At 43.0% G+C, this 13865-nt stretch overlaps 1 protein-coding gene across 5 annotated transcripts in view; it reads right to left on the bottom strand.

Annotated features, from left to right (window-relative positions):
• MIA2 (MIA SH3 domain ER export factor 2) overlaps window positions 1-13865 on the bottom strand; it is a 551575-nt gene that overhangs the window by 26761 nt on the left and 510949 nt on the right. The gene's annotated exons all lie outside the window — the stretch shown is intronic.

Below are 13865 nucleotides of genomic sequence, written 5' to 3'. Positions count from 1 at the left end.
AAGCTGCACCCACGGAACAGAGTAGCAAGAGCACAACACATTAGAAAACAAAGGCTATGCAAGGTGTAAACCAAAGTAACACAGTGATCGTGACGAACACTTGAACAACTGCAAATATATGCTGTAAAATATGCTGTATCACTACATTATCAATTTACCAATCACTACTCAATACTGTGAGCACTGCACATCCAAATATGTAATGTTAAAAAAAAAGTTAATAAACAGATTTATGAAAAAAAAAAATCAGGCCTGGCAGTCAAGGCATTAGCGCTTTGTCAACAAACCAAGACCCATGTTGCAGCCTGACAGATGTCAAGGACAGGCATTACATGTGCAAGCGCAGTGTTAGCAACACTGGTTGTGGTTGAATGGCCACTCAATCCCTCTGGAGGCTGCTTCTTGATCAGTGCCTAGCAGATATTAATGCAGGGGACTATCTAACACAATGAAGTTAATTTTTGCATTGCCTTTAATTTCGCTGCACCAGAGAACCTCACAGAGATGACTGCCCACCTGAAGGTCTTTGGTGTGATTGATGTAAGGGGTGAAGTGAAGCAAAGAACATTGGAAAAATTATTGATTGTCCAACAGGAAAAGCTGCAACAAATTTAGACAAAAGAGGCACCCTGGTCCTCAACACCACATTACCTGGGAAAAAGGTGGTGTAAGGTGGCTGCACTGAAAGAGCTTGAAGTTCAGTCATGCGACAGGCCGAAGTTACCAGGGACACAGGCTTCAGTGACAGGAGATGTTGTAAACAGCTGTGTATTGGTTCTACTAATTGCATGTACATGAATAAAGTGAGGACCAAATTAAGATCCCACTGTGGCATCACAAAGGGTTTTGGAAAAACAAATGAGTCAAACATTATAGAAACCTCATCACTACGGATGTTTTGAACAAGGACAGTTGGAATGGCAAACATAAAACGCTGATAGGGCCAATAGAAAACCTTTAATGAAGTCCACTACAATACTTGCTAGGCCAGTGATAAAATAAACAATCAGACATCTAACAGTTTTGCCTGCAATGGATCAATATTGCGGTTGCCACACCAGGTTACAAAGTTACCAATCCCAACACAGTCACAGTTTGTAGAAGGATGCCTGACAGCTAGGGTGGCACACGCAACTTAGGGAGGAAGATCGAATGTAGTCAAGGGTCAGCTGTCCACCTGACACACTGGCACCAAATGCCTGCAGCAACAGTGGTCGGGAGAATTGATCAGAAAACATAGAGTCTAATTGAACTAGAGTTACGGTTATTTTTGCCATACTTTGAACCTGAAAATACTGACTTGTATTGACAGAGTGATGGGGGATTGGGCAGCGTTTTGAATTATCCTTTGCAGACGCCCTTGGATTGATATGGGCATGGATTTCTCAAAGCTGATACACAATGGAGTGTACTCCTTGTTGGTACTAAGCCATACGACTTGGTCCTAATGAGACCCTTTCACTAACATAGGGTTGAAACGCTAATGATTATCTCTCTTGGTTTTCAGATCATTGCTGATCCACATTGTGCAAAACACGATGCATGTGTGTTATAGAACAACATTGTATAGAACCAGGGAATTCTCATGGTGTCTTTGTGCATATATTGTATGCATTTATTCACTCACTTGAGGACTGCGTCGTCTGCCCTTTCATATTAAGTTCTACTGTTATTTGCATATATATGTATTGGAGAATATACAACAGCACCAGAAAATCCTTCGTTTATCTGTCCTTTTGTATATACAATTGAAGTGTGAAATACTACTGGATTGTTTAAATAATACATTTAGTGTGGGTCTTTCTAGACTTTCTTGCCGGAGGTTGACCTACGTGTTAGAAAGCACCAACGGTGGACTCTGTTGATATAGCACCCTACTAGTGGAAACATGAACCAGCACACATTCTGGTGTAGAGTGCAATATCAAAAACATCTGGTGCCTGGTGCGGGTTAGGGCCAACTGGAAACCTGCCTTTTTACTGGAGGGCAGGAATAAGGCTTAGACCAGGTGCCCACAAAATTATCAGTCAGGGCTTCATTAAATGGAAGTAAAGATTTAGATGCAGTTTGTCCAGGTTGCAAAACTTCTCTAAGTACATTAGTTTTGACTTCTATAGTTGGAAGTTGTAAATCTAATACCTCTGCTGCCCATCTCATTACCACAGTGAAGGAGGCACCCTCTTTCGTTGATGGTCCAGGGGATGAACACAGCCCAGGGTCCAAGGAAGTGCCTAACCCACTTGCCTCCTGTAAGTCCATGAATAAATTACCTTCCTTACATGGGGGGAAATCATCCCCTCATCTCCACTGTCATCTCCAAAGGCTGGGTGACTATGATCAGAGTATTAACCAAGACACTGCTGGAGTGCTGGGTGTGACTCCAAGGCAGAGGCATGATTCTGTCAGAGTCAGACTGGACTGGGACCGGCTGCCTTGACGTGAAGTCATGGCACAACCTCAGTTGGGGCCCAGGTGAATTTGTCTTGCAGTTAAAAAGGACTATAAGAACAGGATCTTCTTCTGGAGGTGTCAGGGCTGGCGTCGATGTCATGGGGACAGGAGTGGATTTTGGTGCCAGACTGGTAGTCTGTTCCGGTATAGAACCAGAACTAAAGATAGGAGGCACAGGTGGCACTAAGGGCAGACCCACTGGCGAAAACCTTACTTGAGGCCTCTGTGGATTGTTGGGGATTGAAGGTACACCAGAAGCAGCCAGAAGGGTGCAAAGATAAGCAACATGGCTTTGTTAAAGGCATCTCCTGAGATGGCCCAGGAAATTCGAGGTGCATTGGGATCAGCTGTGAAATCTGGGCGAGACCAAGAGGCACCCTGACATCCTAGCGACTTCCTTGCCTTTTTGTGCTAACATTTCAACTTCATCTTGCTGGAAGACATAGATCGTGACAAGGTATTGTCATGCAAGCAGCCCTAAGAGTGGGAGAGGTTCTACGCCCTCGACTTCCATGACGTTTTCAATTTTTGGAAACGTACAGCATTGCTTCACAGACCCAAATTGCCTTGGGATTCATAAGGTACACTCCTCACACACCCTGGAGTCAAGCCCCTCAAACACCAAAGCACACCTCATGGGCATCTGTCACAGATATTTTCTTGCCACCGTCCTACAAGGCTTAAACTGTTTCAGTTTTAGGATGGGACATAGTTCCCTTGCACACTAGAAAAAGTAGTAATTTTCAGAAGAAACTTGTCAACTGATGGAGAGAAAGTTGGCTGTGAGATCTGCTTCTTCATAGGAAGGTGCGGAAAGAAGGGAACTGATGTCGGCCCTCGGGTGGCGCTTATATGTGGCTCCATCGTCACATCCTAGGATGAACAAAGCCAATGTAGAGCCTCACAGTGCCAACTACCAGTGCATGGGAACAATGCAGTTAAAATAGGAAAGAAATTTGCAGTTACAGGTATCCCTCGGAAAAACGAGGTTACACTCATGAATATTAAACAACAGTGGACTTGAAAGGAACCTTAGGAGCGTAAAAGCAAGGCTCACTCTCATCAGAAAGGCTCCCAATTTCTGGCAATGATAGTCACATGCGCTAAAAGAAAAGAGATTTAATAACCAAGACCATAAAGGTACCATTTGTATCAAATCCTGAAACTCGCAGAAAATAGCAGTATGAGGAATGATCAAGGTAAAAGGCACTTAAATTGATGGCACGCTAAGTCTACTGGATGATAAAAAAATCTGGAGTCACTAAATGACCTTATCCAAAAAGAAACAGATGGAGGAACAAAACATGGAATCATGACTATCCAAATCTACAATTCCTTATTTTGTTGTGTGTCATGCGCTGGATCAAGGGGCAGTCTTCCCGCAAAAGCAACCAGCAAATACAGAGAAAATGACACTATCATTACAAAGTGCCCTACAATGCTAGGTGTATACCAGTGCCAGATAGAGGTCCTCTGACCACTTTATGTGCCAAGCTTTACATCACTGAAGTTAAACTGCTTTGGGAATAGCGAGAAATGTATCCTGATGGCTACACCACAGACCTTGCAGGCCATCTTTCATAAGCCATAAGATCTCACAGTCCATATCCACATTAAAGAGTTAAGGAAGGAGCAGTGCTGGCAATATACTGTTTATGTGTTTAAAAAAATCTTTTGAGAAATGGAAAAATATCCATTATTCAATAATATCTTTAGCTTTAGTCTTAATAGTCCAGACTACGGTTAGTAATTGAGGGTCAAATTATAGCAAAAATGGATGTGTGTGGGTCGCGTCACAGGAAGTCTCCTGTGGTGAGTCAAGGGACATCTAATCTGAAGTGTAAGTGTAGTCTGGGATACTTCAGAGAAGAGATGAGAAATCCTCATGTAGTGTTCTAAGGTCTGGGTAAGATGGAGTCAGGAGATGAAAAAGATCTTGTGCTTTAGCTACCAAGCGAAAAGTCACTGCAGTCATGTTCGCAGTGTTTCGTCCCTGCAGGTGCCAATGATGTTCTGCATTAGCATAAAAAAGGCATCTTATGAACGTATGCATGCTGGAGTATGTCATGATACTGCTGGCTATGTATCCCCACGCCTACTTGAAGACTTGTGCAAATGCATGCATCACAAAACATGTAAGCCCTTACGGAACAATGCAGGCATCATTTTGTTCATTTTATTAACCATTCCAGAAGACACTTGAAGCAGTGTGTAAACATTGAATTTTTACTTGTGCAAGGGGTGGAAGAGCAATAGAGGAGTGACTGGGGAGGAGTCAATGCTGGGGTAGGAGAAAAGCAAAGTGGATGTGGGTCCAATGGAGGAGCTTGATGTGGGGCAATGGGAAGGAATAGATTTAAAGAAGAAGCCTAAGTGGAGTGAAATAATTGACAATCTGGGTGGAGGAAGGAACAGGGAGTGATCTGGGGTAGGAGGAGGGAGAGCAAGAAAATCCATTAGTGCTTTAAGGAAAAGCAATTCCTTAAGTGCAAGTAGTGGAAACATACAGTCATCCATACAGATGAATGATATAGAAGTAATGCTCCAGCGAGGGACATAAACAAGAAGAGGAAGGAAAGCAACTTAATAAGAAGCAAACAAATGGCTAGAAAGCCAACCAGTGGTAAGCAATGCGCCAGGGCTATAAACCCACTGTACATTTTTGGCATGTCTACAAGAAGTCTTATGATAAACAGCAAACAGCTCTCTCTCTAAGTGAGGCCTAAAAAGAGTACGGTATTGAAGGCAAGGGAGCCTTCAGTATAGCCCACCTTTTGTTTCTAGAGAAATAACTCACTCTGGTCTAAAATAATGTTTAAGAAGCAACTACAAGGATATGGGAGACAGTTGAAACAAAGAGCTCATAGACAAGGGAGATACAAGAGGGTGGTGGGGAGATGAAGAGGTGAGTGGAGGGAAGAAGAAGGAACTGGCAAGAGGAAGCTACTAGAAGATGGCAGACAAATGAACTAGTGGAAGGAGTGTGGGGCAGGAGGAAACACCACAAGCAAAACTGGAGGAAACCAGCAGTAGGGGACCAAGATGGCAATCATTGCAAGGTAGTCCCTTAGGCAGTTCAATGGAAGCACTTGAGTGGAGGCAGACGTTTAACTTATTTTACTTTATATTTTTGTGGGCCACCTGGTGTGATAGAAAAACTCATAGAATCCTCAGGAATGAGGGAACGACATGCAAATCAGAGCATGGAGGCCAACCCAAGGAAGCCTTCCAAGTGAGGAGTGGAGTCCACCAAGCTGGTTTGCTCTCACCTTTTCTCTTCCTGCTGGTCATACACTGGATCATGAAGACATCTGCAGCAAGGAGAAGAAATGGGGTCCAGGGGACACCTTGGCCCAAGCACAACGACCTTGCAGATGACCTGGCCCTACTCTCCCATATCATCAGCACAACTTAGCCTCAACATTCACAGGGGGAAAACTAAGATCATGAAACGGTTCAGGACTTCACCTACCTGGGCAGCGGCATAGAAGAGCAGTGCGGCACAGACGCTGACATCAAGGCAAGAATCAGCAAAGCAAAGGAAAGCTAGAATGCGATATGTCCAGTTTAAGTACCTTCATCATATCTATTTAACACCCCATAGAATAGGTTGCATGTTCCCAGGAGCTAACTCAACATGCCCCATATGTGAGGAGGATGATGCTGACTTTTTGCATGTATTGTGGCACTGGACAGATATAGTGGGATTCTAGGATGCAGTATTGCACAAAATAACTGACCTCATGGGCAGACTTCTGCCCATACAAAAAACATAAGCATGTATCCCGGTTCCTTGACCTAGCATTAGTGCTTTCTAAGTGATGCACTGCAATGTTGTGGCTGCCCGCAAGGGTGCCATCTCTGGGAGACTGGTTAGCAGGTCTATGGAAATAGACCCAATATGGAGGCAGATGTGATGTCGGGTCCCCGGGGTCAAGGGGCTAGAGGTGTGCACTATACGGAATGGGATACTTAGCTTGATAAATAAGAGACCTAGCTTAGATGAGCCTCCTCATCAGGCACTGTGGGGTAGAGGACTTGGTGTTGCAGCATTTGGGGGGAAAGTGGGCTCAGGCCTGGACGTGGTCCTTTCACAAGAAGGGAATGGACACTATGAAGCGGACCATGCTGAGATGCTGGACATCACAATGGCACTACAATGTTATCATCCAGAGATTCTTCACAGGCCCCTAAAGCACAATGTACTTGAAGGGTTCTATTTCTTGTTTCTTTTGTTGGTTTAAGGCAGTACTGTGGTTGTCTTGTAATTGCCAATACTGTACACAACACTGCTGTTGCTGTTTTGTTGGCATTGCAGTTATCTACTGGAAGCACGCAGGACCGAAATTGGTACAGAAGTATTGTGTTGTGATGTCCTATGTACATTAATAAAGAACTATAGCAAAGCAAGGGCTGTCTGCATTCAGCTAAAGAAGATGTGAAGCTCCACTGACCTAATATTACAAACCAAGATCAGGCTATTTAACAACAATGTAAAATCGATCCTTCAGTGTGGAGCAGACACTTGGAAGACAACAGTGACTACCACCAACAAAGACCAGACCTTCATCCACACCTGCCTGAGGAAAATCCTCCAAATCCGCAGGCCAAACACCATCAGCAACAAACACTTATGGCATCAGACTTTCCAACTTCCTGCTCATGAAATCTGGAAGAGTCGCTGGGGCTAGATAGGTTGCAGCCTCCGCAAGCCCACATCAAACATCACCAGGCAAGCCCTGACCTGGAACCCTCAAGGGAGAAGGAAAAGAGGAAGGCCAAGAAACACATGGCGCTGAGGCCTTGAGGCTTACTTCAAGGAGATGGGTTACACCTGAAGTCAGACTGACCAAAAGGGACAGGACAGAGATGCCCGAGGAGTCCTAGTTGATGGCCTAGGTAGGGTAGCAGGCATAAGTAAGTTAGTTTGTGGTTCATTGTAAACTTAGTGCCTGATTTAATGTTTGGCGGATGGGGTTACTCCGTCACCAATTTGACGGCTATCCCATCCACCGTATTACGATTCCATTATGTCCTATGAACATCGTAATACAACGGAAGTGATATCTATCACATTTGTGACGGAGTAACCCGTCCGCCAAACTCTATATCAGTCTCTTAGTTTCTAAAAGTATCTTACAACCACAAATGAGTACGTACACCAAGAAGTGTAACAGCAGTACCAATGATATTTGATGTACCATTACTCCATTCGGATTGATCACTCTTTGACTCTGGCCAATGTATATTACAGAAAGAATTATCTTGGATTAATACTTGACCACCTTAAGATAATGGGCTTATTGGGATGACTTGGCCACTTCAAAAACGTTACCTGTTAAACTATTAAAGACAACAGTGAATAATGGTCACTGTAAACCGATGTAGTAAATTGACAAATCTATAAATACTAAACTGGTTCCACACAAACCACAGCCAGTGAGCTGAAGATGTGGTCTGTAGTATAGAAGGGAAGCTCCAATAACCAATCCACTTGAGCTACCGCCAGTGCTCTGGTCATTGGTCCAGCATGAACAATATATTTTTACTTATGAGTCAGATGCCTCTATATTAAATAGCTGGTGCAGTATATTATGTAGTTACTTGAACTAATTTGTTAAGCAATGCACCAAACATATTGAAACTCTTTGCAGATTAAGTTATTTTTATAGGTAAATATAATATTGTGTGGAAGGTATTCATGTGGTGATCTTGGTGTTGATGCCACTTTGTGCACTGGCTAATGCCCCACGCAGTGCAGCAGCTACTCAGACACTTACTTATCGAGATGGGGCATTCTGAATTGAGGGTTCTGCTATTTAGCCTCGTGTCAGCATCTTGTGTTCACAAATGTATCACAAAAAGCACTTGATCCAGTAACAAATGGCAATCACAAGCTCAAATCCAAATGCCTCACCATCACTCACTGTACTGCCCAATTTGTTACCAAGTTAATAAAGCACAGCTGTTTTCTTAATGACATATAGCTGACAGATCACCCTGCAGGCAGTACTGACAGAGTGAAAGCATACCATTTTGAATTGAGGGTTGTGTTCACAAAAATATCATAATCTTTTTATTTTTAAATACTTTTCATGAGCTAGCAGAATTACAATGTTGAAATGTGCATTTTGCTAGTGCAAGGATTACATTGATTTCACTTAATGCAGCCAGAACCAGTAGCAGAGACAAAACCCTCTACTTCTCTTTATTCACAGTCCACCCCTCCCCCAAGTTTTCCTTTAAGCAATTAGAACATTTCTGGGGTTTCTGATGAAGGACAATTTGAAAGAGAACTCTTGAACCACATACTGTAGCCTGTTTACACTGGGGCACATGTGTCCAAGGTCAGTTCTTGTCATTCCTAGTATAATTTCATTTACCTGCCAACTCCTGGTGCCACATGCTATAATGTCATTATAACCAAACAACAGTAGCTACAGCTATATGACGTTTCTAGCGCCTTGAGACCCTTACGGGTGAGTAGTCATGCTATATAAGAAATCTGATTGATTGATTGATTCTGTCCATCCTTTGCCCCCAAAGGTCATGGATATTAGATTTGTTTTGAAAAGACTGGCCCCTGCCAAACTTTGGCTTCTGAGGCATAGATGTCTTTGGCTTCAGAGTTGATGACAGCCTAAATAAACTCAGTCTAGTCACTTCTTGAATGTCTCTCCAAGGTGTGGTCTACCTATTCACCAAAAAACCTTCCCTGCATAAAAAATATCTATCTATTCTACATCCATCGAAAACTCAGATGGCCTAAGCTAATTGCAACTCCTCACTGCGGTTAAGCTATCCATCGCTCTTGTAATTAATTAAATATGTATAGAAGAACTAAATATCATCACACCACAAAAGTTCTTGCCTGATCATCATGCACAAGTTTTACTGCCTTTCCCATTAGTTGCCACAATGAACATTGATACCTGGCCAAACCACTGGCCGCACTGAAAGATGGTTGCGTTAAAACAAGCATATGCAAAAACCTTCTTCGGTATAGTACCTATTTTTCAAACTATTCAGCTCAGAAAAGCATTAGGTCCAAATGAGACTTTAGATATGCATGCCCAACAAGAGTCTATTATCAGTTGATTCATAAGATAAAATAAACTACCTGCCATATACCAACATTTCCTTAGCACTGATCTCAACACAACAGGCATTGATGCTGTTGTTTCCAAAATCTCAGTTCTTAGGCCAGATGTTCAAAACGTTTGGTGATCTCATTGTGGGATCTATTTTTCTGTGAAGATGGTGGCTTCAAATTCGAAATGGAAGAAACTTGTCTCTAAAGCGTCTTGTTTAGTTCCAGCAGTCTCTTCACTCTCCCTTGTTATAAATGCTTTGTTTGGTACCCTTCCTTCTACCAAAACACCAATTTCATAGTTGCCATTTAGGAAGACACCTTATCAACTACAATAAAAATTCAGGATCTGGCTTTGGCTGGTGCAAAGGACAATGCCATGGCAATCAGCACAAATGGAACTGGCATATAGCACTGTGGAAATATCAAGCAAATGACTTGGTCCTGCGAGTGTAGAGAGCAAGCTTGCTTCATGCTCCCTGTTGCCTCTCAAATCTCTAAAAGCAAACTTGCCAAACTGTTAACTTTGATATCTCATCTACCACTCACCTAAGACACAGCAATTTCAACTCATCATATGTGGGTAGATGGGGAAGCAGCAGGAAACCAGTCTTTGGTATGTCGCCTCTTGCAAGGCGTGCGCAAGCAAAACAAACAGTCTTTCTGGTGAACACTACCTCACTGCAGATTCAACACCTTTAGAATATTACCAGGCACCAGTAGTAGTTCCCACACTCCGACAGTGGGGCTTTCTCACTCTATGACAGTCTAGCACCCCATCAGCAGTGACGAAATGAAGTTTCTGCATTGCTTTTCTTTTTCCGCACCCTCAGAAAAAGATCAATTCAGACAACGTGAAGGTGACAGTGAGCCGAAAATTAACTTGGGATCATTTTACGATGTGCAGATGTACACTCTACAGAACGGGAAACCAAGAATCTGTGGTTAGATAAATCATCCACCACAAAGAGCATCACTGAAGGTAAGTAACTTATTCATCTGATGGATACTTCAAACTGCAGATTTCCCACGTTTAGATACTCGAGCAGTCCCAAAAGATGGTATGAGGAGCTGACTCAAACCAGAAAGTCCAGCAGGATTGAATGGGCAAAATTACCCTCTCTGCAAACCTGGATGTCAAGGTAATAACACCTGGTAAATGTGTTCACTGATGCCCACATAGCAGCTTGACAATTGTCTAAGACAAGACCTACTAAAGAGATGATGAAGCATGACACCCATCTGGGTGTGTGAGGACTCTTGCTCCTACTAATTAGGATCCCAGAGTACTTTCCCTGTCTCACCTTGGTTTCTCAGGAACAGTGTATTTCTTTAGTAGTCACTTTCGTTGGAGGGTATACACTGGACCTTTAATCCTCCTAATCCCCTGTATTTTTGATAAGACAAGACCTAGCCTCACTAATTCTGTATTAGTGGCCTTAGCTCTGGTGAAATAGGAAGAAAGGCCTTCGAGATGCTCCTTCTTGGCTAAAGCATAACGTGTATTTATGCACTGAATGAACCACCTTGACAAAGTCCAAAGCAGCCCAGGTTCACACCAATTTGGCAGGAAAGAAGGTGTTATACAGAGGTTGCACTGTGAGTCTACAATTTACTTACAATGGTGCGAGGAATTGACAGCATTTAAATAAAAACAGTTGCGTGGCATGCACGAGAGGAGAAAATTAAGGCCAAATTGAGGCATTAAGAAGGGCTTTAAGGGAAACATAGGTGCCAAGCCACTCAGAAAACACATTATAACAGGTGATTTGAAGAGGGGAGGTTCGTCCGACAGTCATAAAAAAGCTAAAAGGGCTGACATGCAACCCACATCTTTGCTGATTCAATGATACTATAAACAAGAACACATCTGTTAACTTGTTGGCCTGTAAGAGATCAAAGAAATGGTCAAACATCAGGCCACAAACTTCTCTCTGTGCCTTGACTATATGGACTTGGGGGCATCTAGCTGCGTGGATCACATCTACTACTTCAAACGGCAAATCAAAACTGCTCCGTTATAACCATTCAGTCTGTACACATGGAGGTGTAGGTTGTGGAGATTCAGGTGCAGGACCCTGCCCTGTTGCTAGGACAGGAGATCCAACTGAAGAGGTATCTGGACTGGAGGGCAAATGCTTTGAATACCACACCCTCCTTGCCTGGTCCATGGTTTATCAAGATGACTTGGGCCCTGTCTATCCTGATCTTCTTGAGAACTCTAGGAGAGGCAATGGCAGGAATATTTATAGGAGGCATGTGGTTCAACGCTGAAAGAATGTGTCTCCTAACAACCTTTCTGGCTGAAACTCCAACGCAGACCTGCAAAGATAAGCTGTGACCATTACCATCACCTTCCTGAACATCCTAAGGGCCGAAGGGTAGGACAGCTAAATGGAAGCGTTTCAAACCCAATGTGAACTGCAGGCAATGTCTGATGGAAATATGCATCCGGCAAATCTAAGGACGCCATCTAGTCTTGTGTGTCAAGAGTAGAAAGAACCTAAATTAAAGTGAGCATTTTGGATTTGTCCTTCCTTAAAAATTACTTAGGAAGATGGAGGTTCAAAAGGAGTATGAGCCCTCCACCCCTCTTAAGCACAAGAAAGCTGCAGTAGTAACACTGTCTGGCACTCTTTGGATGGCTCACCTGGCCAGGAGCAAATTTAGCTGCTCCATGAGTGCAGTAGCTTTGTCTCTAGAAACGTCAGCTGAGACTGGGGATGCATGGAGGGGATGGAATGAAAGGTAGGATGTAAACCCTCTGAATGATCTGCAGGATTCATTGTTCCAAAGTGTTGTACATACAGCTGGGGAGAAAAGTCAGATTTTGACCTCTACAAGCTGCGTGTGGTGCTGTCAGGGTAAAGCAGAGCAGATTACTGGCTGCAGGGGCTGGGCAGAAGGCAGTAGACAGCAGCGCTGAGGCTGCAATCACATCCCCTGGAGCTGTGAAAAGGTCGACATGATTTCCGCACTGGCTGAGAGGGCTGCCAATGAGAATATGCCAGGCCCCACTAATAGCTATTACATTTCTTTACTGCTGGTGGAACTGGTAGGCTAGTAAAAGCCGCAAATGAGGCATCATGGAATTTTATTTCAAGCTCACTGATACGCTGGTTTCGGCAATGGTGGCAAAACTATAAACTACCATAATATGGACTGCCAGTCTTACAACAGATTTTTGATTTTCTATACCAATGTAAAAGACTGTAGTCTATTAAAGAAACAATGGTGTATATTGTCCCGCTCTACAAATACTTGTTGACAGATAGGGATGCAAATGTTAAACAGATATTTGTGGTATACATTTATGGATGTATTTATTTTAGATGAAAATTCTGCAACTGTTGACATCTGGTTTAGCACAATATGTCAACTGTAGACTGATCATGCCTCATGGAGATCCCCACCAAACATATGATGAGAGTCTAGGCAATGAGATCAACCAGTTGACCAGTCTGATGAAAAGAAAGTCTGGAGCTGTTAAAAGCCAAAGAAACCAGCTGAGGTCAGGTAGGATGCAGAGCTTGAGGACAGCAGTATGTAGGCGCTAATGGTGCTCAGCTGGGTGCCATTTATTTGAAAGACTATTGCATCCCTAGTAGTAACTGAATTTGTATTATTTTATTGTCAAGTGGTTCCTGTCGAGCTGGGAGAAGAAAGAAACTTAACACTCACTTTTGTGTCAGTAACAAAATGCAGACTTTCTACATTATATACATTAGTGCAGACAGTTTTTCAATTAATGATGGCAGGAACCGGATGTAATATGTCAGTGGCTGTGATAAAACAAGCATTTGCAATTCAATGGGTCTCGCATTTGCTCGACTTAGAGCTACTAGCACTGTAAAGTCCTAACCGGACTTTTATTGCCACATAAAATGAAAATGAAAAGTAATACAGTTTTACAAAAGTGAACCGATTTAAAGCGACACACCCCATGAGCGTTAAGGAGCACACAAAATGAAACAGAAGTTAGCTCGCAGCCAAACATATCGGCAAATGTGCAGCAAGATCACACTGCATAGGATATAAAAGAAAAAATAGTCCAGAAAACATGGTGAAAAAAAATGGAGCCTCCTATGTTTTCAGTAGTTGGTTGGTTTGCTCGAGGAGGGCCAAACACTGGAGAAGCATGCCTTTCACAAATAAAATCAAGCAATTTTTGAAAAGCAAGCCCACAAACCAATTAAACTGATGGGCGTGGTTAAAAGCCCACAGAGCGATTACAGCAGGCTAAAGCACTTGTGCGCTCGACCCTAAAAAGGAGTTCAAGATGTTTTACCTAGATGCAATCTAACTTTGAGTTCAGAATTATTGC

Source organism: Pleurodeles waltl, chromosome 9 (assembly GCF_031143425.1).
Source record: "Pleurodeles waltl isolate 20211129_DDA chromosome 9, aPleWal1.hap1.20221129, whole genome shotgun sequence".
NCBI lineage: Eukaryota > Metazoa > Chordata > Amphibia > Caudata > Salamandridae > Pleurodeles > Pleurodeles waltl.
The sequence above is the reverse complement of the archived record's forward strand: the minus strand, read 5'-3'. Positions and strand labels throughout refer to the sequence as shown.